We start from the raw sequence: 11,457 nt of genomic DNA on the forward strand, positions 1-11,457 counted from the left end.
AAATAACTGATGTCATAGGACTGATTTTGTGGTACTCTGGCAAGTATATCTTTTAAACAGATAAAGACCTATTAATCCCCACTCTCAGTCTACTATGTGTTTAACAATCCTCATTCCACACATATCTATTAACCATCACACTGTGAGCTCCTGTCTTGTACAAGAATCTTTATTTTGTTTTATTAAGAACCATACAGAAAACCAAGTGCATCAATCTGCTTGTTATGTTCTCAAGGAACTCCAGGGAAAATTTACATGATTTTACAAGGCAAAACATAATTTTCTTTTCACAAATCAATGTTGAATCTAATTGCATTAAGCTTTTCTAAATGTCCTGCAATTCCTTCTTGAATAAGGGACTGAATGGCCAATAGGTTCCTATTTCCTGTCCCGGTCCCTTCTTGAAGGCAGTTGCGACAATAGAAGTTCTCCAATCTTGCTGAAACATTCCTACAATCCAGAGAGTTATAGAATATTTCAAACTCTGCTGCCAGCCACTCTGCTGCCACTTCTTTTAGAACTGTGTAACAGTTATTGTTGACTTGTCTACCTTAATGCCTGTATTTTTACCAAAAAAAGTATTCTTTTGGTTTGAGACTATTTAGGTTTTCTCCTAGTAACATCTTCCATTTATTCATGAAACACTTACGATGTCTTTACTTGTGAGGAACGATGTAAAACACTGGTGTAAATTATTTGCTTGTCCCCTGTAATCCCCAGTCATACCCTGCAGATGTACCACATGTACTTTCGTGACCTTCTTTCTTCAAAGGGTGACATACTCACCTTGAACTGTTTCTTATGTATGCATTGAAAATCTCTTGCTACTTGTTATGTTTTAATCTTTCTTTCCAATTCTTCTTTTTGCTTCACATCATTTGCTTCTGGCTCCGAGAATAAGCATCTCATTTCTGGCCTACACTAGCTCTCAACAATTTAAATACTTTAGTTTGTGATGAATGGTATCCTTGGCAGCCTATGTGAACTATGGGCAGATATTCTTCTTATCGAGTCCATCCTTTTGAAAAGAAACAATCAACGCTGAGCATCGTGGATTGTCTACTTAAACTTCTGTCGCTGTACATCCTCTGACTTTTCTGTGGTTCGATTTTCACATCCTGCTTTAGAGCAGTTATAAGACAAAAACCTGCAATTTAAATGTTTGGTTCTTTTGAATCATTCAGGGGAAACTTCCCCATGTGGCTGAGCACATGATCAGCTGAGAGTGACTCCATTTTCCCAGTTTCTCCGTTTCTGTCATTTCTGTTCAATGATGCCATATTCCAGCGGGAAGCCTTGGGCATGTCCTCCTTTTCCCTCCAAGAGAAATTTCCCCCATTTCTAGTGCACAGAGCCTTCAGCTGGGGCTGACCCATCTCCTGTGTTTCTGTTCTCACCCCCTCCTCTTCTCTTCAGCAGAATGATACCCTTGTCCTCACCTTCCACTGCACTAGAATCCACATTCAAATAATCATCTTCCGTCACTTCCACCACTTCCAGCAGGACAATACTGACACACAGCAGTTTAATGTTTCTCGGCTTAGCCCTGCCAGCATTTTATACACTAGGCAGCCAAGAATCAAAGCCAAGGGAGAGTACAGAGGAACAGAAAGATTCCAATTCAAGAAAGAAACAGACAGTTAATTAAATGAGAACATGTTGTGGAAATATGGGGAAAAAAGGGATGTGAGTGGGACCATCCGAATGGGTGAGACCTTAGAGGGTCCCAATCATAATAATGACAGCATTAAATAAAAGCAATGCCAAATCAACTAAAATGACACGTTACATCACATTCTGACTCTGCCTCACAGAACCGGCCCAGATTCCATAAATGGGACAAGATGTGAACTGAGCATGGAGCATATGTTAGTGTATTGTTCAGTAAACTGGGCTATCTGCCCAGCATAGACAGCATTGCAAACCTTTGCCAGTATGTTGCTACTATACTAGCACTAGACAACTACCGAGTTGAGGGATCATTGTAGCTCATGCTGTAAGTGACAGTAAATGGGCACCCCACAAATTTATATGTGTACTTATGTAAATGTATATATTTATATCTGTGTCTATAGCTCAATTGCACAATGGCAAAACAAGAGGTTGTTTGTGTCTGTGTGTGTGTGTGTGTGTGTGCGTGTGTGTGTGAGAGTTTTTGTGTGTGTGTGTGTGTGTATGTGTGTGTGTGTGTGTGTGTGTATGTGTGTGTGTGTGTGTGTGTGTGTGTGTGTGTGTGTGTGTGTGTAGGGGGAATAGGGCGGTTCTACATGTACAAATTTGAGCGAGAACACGCATGGAAGAAATCAGTTCATGCACGAAAATCTGACAGTGTTTTGGGAATCAATTTAGACAGACTGAGAGACATTTTATGGATAGATGTGATTTTGTACTTGAGAATATTAAAATAAAATCACTGCCAAATCCGAGATTAATATTGTTCAGTGCGCACAGGAATTACAAATTTGGGATTTTTGTGAGTTCAGATACAAGCTGTTCAGGATTGACCAAGGCCTACTTAGGCAGGTTTCTACCTGGGAGTGTCAGCAGCAGATTATTCTCATCATATCATAGAATTCCCTACAGTGTGGAAACTGGGTATCTAGATCAAAAAGTCCACACCACCTCTCCAAAGAGGATCCCACCCTGACACATTCCCTTCATCCTGCATTTCCCCATTTCTAACCCACCAATCTGAAACATCCCCGAACATATCTGGCAACAAAGCATGGCCAATCCACCCACCTGCACACCTTTGGACTGTGGGATGAAACTGGAGCACCCACAAGAAACTCATGCAGGCACAAGGAGAATGTGCAAACTCCACACAGGTGGAATTGAACCCAGGTCCCGGGTGCTATGAGGTAATAGAGCTAATCACTGAGCCATCGTATCATGAACAGTCTCTGGCATGTCATAACACCGATTAAAAGGGATTCTGGTTCAGATCTCTGAATCCGGAGATGTGGAGACAGGCACCTCGGCATGTCCAGTGCGATACTGCAACAATCTGGAAGAAACTGGCAGGACCCCTAGGGATAGTTCTCTTTTATTTGTAAAGGGCAGGGGACCCTGGACTGGGATGACCCTGAAAGAGGGGTCCATGCCTTGGAAATCTTTGTGTTTCCGATGGCATCTGGTGAGCTCTCGCCGGCTTTTGAAAATCTGGGAGAGATGGTGTAAATCTCGCGCCGGGCTGTACCCATATGTGCAGCAGGTCTCCAAAATTATTGGCACCATAAATACTGTATTTCATAGCTCAAGGTTCAAACAGCAGGTCTGACAAGTCAGTAAAGTAAATTTTGAGACTGCCAGTAGTTAAAATTAGGAATGATTAGGGACCAGCTCGTAGCCAAAATAATCACTGCCATTGTAATTCAACTGTTTCAACCTGAGATATTGATCACGATGGGATGGAGTCAGTGGAATTTGTAACCAGAACAGAAGACAGTAACCTCCATACTCCCAATATTAAAATAACCATTATAGGAATGCAACAAATCACAGCAGAAATGGTATGGCTCAGTATAGAGACCCACGAGAACACTGCCAGTAGCAAAAGGGAGAGAGTTCATGAACAAGTTCACTGATGCAGTTAATACTGTTTTGAAACGGAATATCTGGACTCAGAGGATGAGCAGGAATGACAGCTAAGAGTGTAGAGTAAATGAAAAGAACGGCAATACAGTTGAACACGGCATATAGAAATAAAAATTGAACAGTGAGTCTTACCAGGAACACCAATGACAGCAAGGATAGGATAATAAAAGCTTTGAATAATGTAAAGTGTGCATTGTATCCGCCCTGGTAATGACATCCCATCATAATATGTAGAAAGAAGCCAAACATACGTAGATAAACTCCTGTCCATTGTTGCAGCATTCCAGTCTATTATTCTCAGATTCTGATCAATTGCTGGAGTATTTGAGTCTAATTTTCTCAGACTCTGACCTCTGCTCCCCTTCTCTCTGGAGCTGCTGATTCCTGTTAGTGTTGTAGGTTACGTTCCCGCTCATACTATGGGATAACACATCGAAAGGAGTCCATTTATCATTAAAAGATAGAACCATCCATTTGGATAATTAGAATCAATGGAGACTGAAATTAATCACAGTCACCGAACAAACAGATTCAGTTAACACCCTCTTTACATGGTTTTTCATATCACAATAAAAGGGAATATTTATGCAGTCTGGATGATAGGAATGATGGGATAACACATCGAAAGGAGTCCATTTATCATTAAAAGATAGAACCATCCATTTGGATAATTAGAATCAATGGAGACTGAAATTAATCACAGTCACCGAACAAACAGATTCAGTTAACACCCTCTTTACATGGTTTTTCATATCACAATAAAAGGGAATATTTATGCAGTCTGGATGATAGGAATGATGGGATAACACATCGAAAGGAGTCCATTTATCATTAAAAGATAGAACCATCCATTTGGATAATTAGAATCAATGGAGACTGAAATTAATCACAGTCACCGAACAAACAGATTCAGTTAACACCCTCTTTACATGGTTTTTCATATCACAATAAAAGGGAATATTTATGCAGTCTGGATGATAGGAATGAAATTGCTGAGGAATGGACCATAAATCTTCCCATCTTTTTAAACTTTCTTGCTTGCATATGATAGTAGTACACTGCACTGCATGCCCCACTCTGTTTATAAATGGAGATAGGGATAAAATAACAGACAATGCATAAAATGACTAGTGGGGACATTTCTAGAAGTCATAAAGCAGGATAATAATAGTTATTGCTTATTGACTTTGCATGATGTTTCTCCTATTGGTGAACACACTGTTATCAAATCCGTTCATGGCCTTAAGAAAGTCTATTAAGCCTGCTGCTCAGGAACAGTGGGAAGCAATTCCGCCCCATGTGCCTTTTACAGAGGGATAGGAAGAGATCATTCAGTCCACACTCGCCAATTACCACTTGAAGAAGTATAAAGCTGCAATGTTGATACATCTTGCAGCGGGTATCATTCAAAACATAGGGAAGGGTTACTGCAGTTTAATGAGATCTTACTGAGAGGATACCTGGAGTACATTGTGTTGTTTGTTTTTCTGTAACTCAGGCAGGAGGAACCTCCATCAGATCCAGTTTCATGGCTGTTAATAACCCAGCTATTCATTCTCTCAAGTATGTTACACAGGAACAGGAGAAAGCCATTCAGCTGCTCAAATCTACTGCAAAGGAAGAAGAAGAGGCCATTAAGCTTCTCAAATCTGTCAAATCAGTCAGCTTACTTGCTCAACTACAGAGAGAAGAAAAAAACGTCATTCATATTTTGAAAATGTTTTACAGAAACAGGAGAAAGGATTTCGGAGATAGGAGCTGTAAGTAACGTGAATAGGCCATTTGGTCCCTCAATTCCAATCAACAAGAGCAGCAGAAGACCACAGTATAGGAGACTGTTACTCAGATTAGGAGGAGGGCATCTATTTTCACAAACTTTGTGCATGGGAATAGGAGGCAGTCAATCAACTGCTTGAGGCCAGTACAGAGGAAATGTCAGAGGCCAGAGAGCCCCCAGCATTCTGTTTCCCAGGAAAAGGAGGAGTCAACTCACTCCCTACCAGAATGATGCAATAGGAGAGAAGGAGACTTGGCTTGTTATAAACAGAAATATATCAATACGTTGCAGGAGTCAACCATTGAATCCAGGTCCACTATTCAATGAGGCCATGGCTGATCTGATTGTGACTCCTCGTTCCATTTTATAGAGACTCCCTTCTCTGCAGCGTTTCCTCCATTTGTTGGCCATGTCTCGGGGAACAATCTTCCAAAGAGCTGCCTGCCTCTTCAGCATGAAGAAAGTGCCCTTTCAATCCTGACTTTTAACCTAATCTATATATTGTCCCTTACTACAGACCTGTGGAAAAAATCTACAGTTCTATAAGAAATCTACACTCTTTTTCCTTCAGCATCCCTGCATGCTTCTGGCCCATGGGAATAACAGTATTACAATAGGTGCATAGCTGCACACATGTCCCTGTGATGAGATTGTTGCAAGCTCCTATCTCTAAACTGGTTGCCAATCCTGCAGTATGTTTCAGCTCGTCTCTACTGGCAGTTTTCGTAAGCAGCTTCTTAAGCAGGCAAGTATACATGCCTAGTATAAGCCACCAGAGTCAAGCTTTCTTTTTCTTAGGGTGGAAGTGTCAGTTACCAGGGGTGATAGATTTAGAGTGCAAAGGGCCTGTTTCTGTGCTATAATGTTGTTTTTTCATTGTACTTTGCTCTTTATTCTAAGCAAGATAAGTAGCTAAGTAATAATGAAACAATGCAGATCCAAGGATGGACCTTCACATTTAAACCCCTTCCACAGTCTTATCCACTATGGCTGAACATTCAATATTTAAGTTACGTCCTCTTTCTCCTTTGAAATGATCACCATCAGCTTAGGCTACTTATGCATCAATCTGATGCATATCCTCGCGAGGTCTTGCCATGGTATTTGAACATGTCTCAGTCGGGGCGGGCGTTGCTTGTAGGGCTTGCAACAACTGAGCCCAGTTCCAAATAGCTGCCGGAGATGTTTTAATAGAAGTGTTGATAGTCATGTCCTGGGCCGTCAGAGCTTCTGTAGTTGTTGCAAACTTGATTGTAGCTGCATCAGTTAAAGAATGGTCCTGGAAGTCGTCGCTGGGTAAAGGACACCTTTTGCAATTTTTGGTGTAGAATCAGATTGACATGGAAATGTGAGTTAACCCACAACTGGAAACAAAATCAGTACCATGTCCATATGCCCACTGGATATTGCAATCAGAGTAATTGTGTAGCCTACACACAGGCTACAGGACTGAATTCCCCTCACATAAGCACACCCACTGATGGGCATGAGGGCATTTGGTAATGTCGAGCCCCACTGCACTAATGTCCTTCCATTGGACTGTGCATTGAAGGGCATGCTGCAAGGTGGCCTGGAGAGAACTGTTTCCTCTGCCCATGTTATACAGCCTTAGCAGAGATAGGTATGCTGGGGTTGTGTGATACTCGGAGGAGGATTGGTGATAGTCATTTGCTCCTGAACAAGTGGTCGTCATGCCAAGCAGCGTACAACAAATGTTGTAGATTCAGGGAATATTCTTAATTGATGGGATGTTGATCCATATGGATAACAGTTCAACAGTGACTCAAGAAGGGTCAAACCCATTCGCTTCGGCAAACAGTTGCACCCACAGATCACTATATAAAGCGGATCCCAGGAACGAACAAAGGATTCCCGCCTTGTCATTGTCCCATTATTAACAAAATCAATTAGAACATTCAGAGCAGTGGATGTGAGTTTGCTCACTGAGCTGGAAGGTCAGTTTTCAGATGTTTCGTCACCATTCTAGGTAACATCATCAGTGAGCCTCCGACGAAGTGCTGGTGTTATATCCCGCTTTCTATTTATCTGGTTAGGTTTCCTTGGGTTGGTGATGTCATTTCCTGCATTGGTGATATCATTTCCTGTTCTTCTTCCAGGGGATGGTAGATTGGCTCCAAATCAATGTGTTTGTTGATGGAGTTCCGGTTGGAATGCCAGTGCTTCGTCGGAGGCTCACTGATGATGTTACCTAGAATGGTGATGAAACGTCTGAAAACTAACCTTCCAGCTCAGCGAGCAAACTCACATCCAGAACCTCAACCTGAGCTACAAATCTTTTCAAAACTCGCTATTCAGAGCAGTTTTATTCAAATTGTTAAAAGTGAGAGTTTTAGTCTGAATTTCAATCCTTCTTCTTCTAACCTAGTGGCTATTTCTTGGAAATCTACGTTATTTTCCAACAATACCTTCAACTTCTCTTTCAACACTCTGAGTTTTCTTGTAATAGCGAATTACCTATGGCATTACCAGCAGAGGACCCCGTCCTGAATCCTGCCAGAACCCTCACCTCTGCCTGGGTGATCCCTGCTTTCTCACCATTTGTATAAGGGGCATGCCTCCAAGGGCAGACTTAATCATTTCCAGAAATAAAGTTGACCTGATGCATCAGTACAATTGTGTGGAAGTTCTAGATTAAATTTAATTCGTAAATAGGTTGTAGTCACTGAAGCGTTGAGGATAACATATTCATTTGCATCCATGAGGATCATGCCATTCGCCCCAACAAGGATAATATGGACTTCAGAGCAGTTGAGGAGGGGACCCATTGCGTCACAATATGGCAGGGACAATTGTTCCCTGAGACAGTTCGTCTGGCAGTTGGTATGCCGTTAGTAAAGTGAGCACATATCTGGCATTCAATAGTATGGCTAAAAAGCTGGAGGGAGTCGATGCTCCACCAGATCCATGTAGATCTGACTCCGGCAAGATGAAACTGGCATGTGTTTTGCTCACATACAAGATTTTAATAGGATTTGCATAAGTGTTGTTACCTTTGTACACTGAAGATGAACATGGTATTGCAGTTAAGATCAAGGACGGCTGCAGTTGCCTATTTTCAAAGGAGAGGGACACCACATATGGCTTTCAGCCTGACTACATGTTAACAGTGGATAACCATCTCCACGGGATACTTTAAGAGGATTTCTATCAGCTACATATCAGTTCCTGGCAGCACAACTCACGCCCTTATTTCCCAATCAAAGTTTACTAACCCTTTGTATATATCCATAGTCCTTGAGTCATCAACATTACGTCAATGATTTTGGAGCACTGCGTGCCTCAGTGTCGATTCCTCGAATATATATTCCTTGGACGGTCATTGTGACGATAAGGGACAGGGTCTTGTGGAAACACAAGGCAAACACACATGCCCGAGGCCTTGTCAATTCTGTTAATTGTTAAATATTTTCAGTTGTGACGGGTGTCTCCATTCGCCGATCCCAATTTTGATGACCAAAAGTCCACAATCACTGTTGACAATCACCTCATCGTGGCCACCCTATTTAGAACTGCGCTGCCCTTTTGGATGCAGTACATGAATGAAGACTCCTTCCCCAGCCCTTATCATTGGGCATGCACATTCCCTCTTGTTCCCAGCCATGAACCTACTGGACCTGATTCATCGGGTATTTCAGCTGTTGGAGATGCATGAAAAGTTGGCACGTACCTTCCTAAATCTGTCCTTTTGAGTTGACCATTTCTGGTCCCCCCCACCCCCCCCCCTTGCAGGAGGCCCATGGTGCGACCAGTAATGAATGGGAAAGGAGTCAGTCCTTTTAGTCTGCGAGTTGTTCCTTGAGAAGACATTAGACTGGCTGGTAGGGAAACGGTCCATTTAAACCCTTCTTCAATTATTGCCTTGGTGAGAACATTTTACAGTCTTCTATTCATCTTCTCTACCATCCCCGAGTTCTGTGGGTGGTAGGGGATATGATACCTTTGAGTTATTCCCAGTACTTTACGCACTTCCTTCAGGGTCTTGCCAGTGAAATGGGTCGATTGGATTGAATCTATTTGTAGGGGAACCGGCCACCAAGGTATTATTTCTACTGTCAGTATTTTTGCTACTGAGGTTGCAGTAGTCTTTTATGGGGAAATCTTCTACCCATCTGGTAAACTGGTCAAAATAGCCAGAAAACATTTTTTTTTTTAAATTCTGACTTTGTGTATGTGGCCCTATGAAATCCATTTGAATGTGTTACCACGGCCTCTGTGGATGCGGTTGATTGCTCATTTTATTTTTAATTCCCTGTCCTGGTTCTGTCTGTGCACATAAAGTACATCTTTCACAAAACTTGGCTTTGTCTCTTCCCATTCCTTTCCACCAGCAGCAAGTAGATATCACCTCTATCATTTTATTTCTATCGATGTGTGCTAATCCAGGTGAACATTGCGTAATGTCTGCTGGCAGAATGTGGGCGCTACCACTTTGCGTCCTTTTCTCCAAATAGTGCCTGCTCCTAATGTTGCCCTGTCTTTTATTCATTCCACCTTTTTCTTCTGAACTGGCCATTGCTTGTAAATTTAAAATTTTCCATTCATTATCTCTGGCTTCATGCTGTCTTGTAGCTGCTAACAGTATATCTTATTGTTCTAACATTGCTTTTGATGTGCTATGTGTACAGCTATTCCCTCTCTGCCCCGGTGATAATATTTTCCTCTGTGCTTTTATTTTTAATTATTGCTGTTTCTTTCAGTACCGTAGATGATACTACTAGGTCCTTGACACCAGGTCTCCAGCACAGAAAAAGACCAGTCAACCCATCAGGTCTGCACCAGTTAAACTCACGCTTCTGGCTGTCCCTCGTCCAGCACTTGGCTTATGGCCTCACCAAGTTTAGCAATGCAAGTGTACATCGAAATGTATCTTCACACGGTTGAAAGTTTCTGCTTGTTTCACTCTGACAGGCAAGGAGTTGCGTCTTCCCACCATTTGCGGTTTGGGTGAAATGCTTATTCCCACCTTCTGCGATTACTCTCCAAAACAAGAAGACAGAGAATAAAATCCCTTCTTATTTGCTTTCGACTCTCATTCATTGTTGGCAAGAATCAAAGCTGTGCAGAGATACCACAATGCATTTCAAGCTCATCACCTTTACCACTCGCCTAGAATTTCAGAAGTACAGCAGCTACTCGCCTTTCTCCCTATGGAGCTGAGGGAGCGTGAATCATTACACGGTTTGTTTGACTCCAACCACTTCTCAGATTTCTAACGAGTTAAATTCAGTACCAGGCGGGTCTGTTTGTTTCATCCCAATAGATGGGAGAAACATTCATTGAAAAATAATAACATAAATTTCAGGGAAATCTCAGCAGATCTGGCAGAGAATCAGAATTAACATTTCAGAACTCTGTTTTACCTCACAGGTACTTCCAATCCTGTTGAGTTTCTCCAGCAGTTTTTGTTTCTTTTTGAGATTCCCCAAATCTGCAGCTCTTGACGTTAGCTATGAAAGCGACATGGAAACATTTTTGTGGTTACTCACTGGATAAGGTTTTCATTTGGGAAACACTTCCCGAACCGCATTAAAAACACAAAACTGCGTAACGTACAAAAGTGGTGAAGTGAAAACAGCAATCACTCTTGCCTGGGTGCCATTGAACTATCGCCCTGTTGTTTAACAATTGAACACACTGATTGCGCCTCAGAGGTCAGCGAGCAGGAGCTTGCACGATCTCTAAAAGTACGCTGTTAGTGAATGCAAGCTTCAAACTGCCTCTCTTCAAATGGAAAATCCGCTATCAGGTTTACGTTTCCAAAAGAATGCCTGGGACGTTCGTTGTGCAGACATGGGAATTTTGCCAGGCTTCTTTGGGAACATTACAAGCACAGTTGATAAAGGCAAGTGGTAGATGAAGTGAATTTGAATTTTTAGCAGCTCCTCAACAACAAGCCATATAAAATATCGATGACAAGGTAAGAGTTTATGCTGTTAGGTTTAAATGAGCATAGGCTGCCTGTTGTTTAATTAACAGAAAATATAGAATCGGAATTAATGTGTATTTTTCAAGTCGGAAAGATGTGATTTCTGGAGTTCCAGAATGGTCAGTCATGGGGCTGC

General features: G+C 41.9%; 1 long non-coding RNA gene across 1 annotated transcript; it reads right to left on the minus strand.

Annotated features, from left to right (window-relative positions):
* Nucleotides 1–220: 220 nt before the first annotated feature.
* On the minus strand, nucleotides 221–11,065 carry LOC132208591 (uncharacterized). Its single transcript, XR_009444721.1, has 3 exons — nucleotides 10,949–11,065; nucleotides 10,756–10,842; nucleotides 221–5,207 (listed from the first exon to the last, which is right to left on the minus strand). It is a non-coding gene; the product is annotated as an uncharacterized LOC132208591 (long non-coding RNA).
* Between the last annotated feature and the right edge of the window lie 392 nt (nucleotides 11,066–11,457).

This window comes from Stegostoma tigrinum, unplaced genomic scaffold (genome assembly GCF_030684315.1).
Source record: "Stegostoma tigrinum isolate sSteTig4 unplaced genomic scaffold, sSteTig4.hap1 scaffold_49, whole genome shotgun sequence".
Classification (NCBI taxonomy): Eukaryota; Metazoa; Chordata; class Chondrichthyes; order Orectolobiformes; family Stegostomatidae; genus Stegostoma; species Stegostoma tigrinum.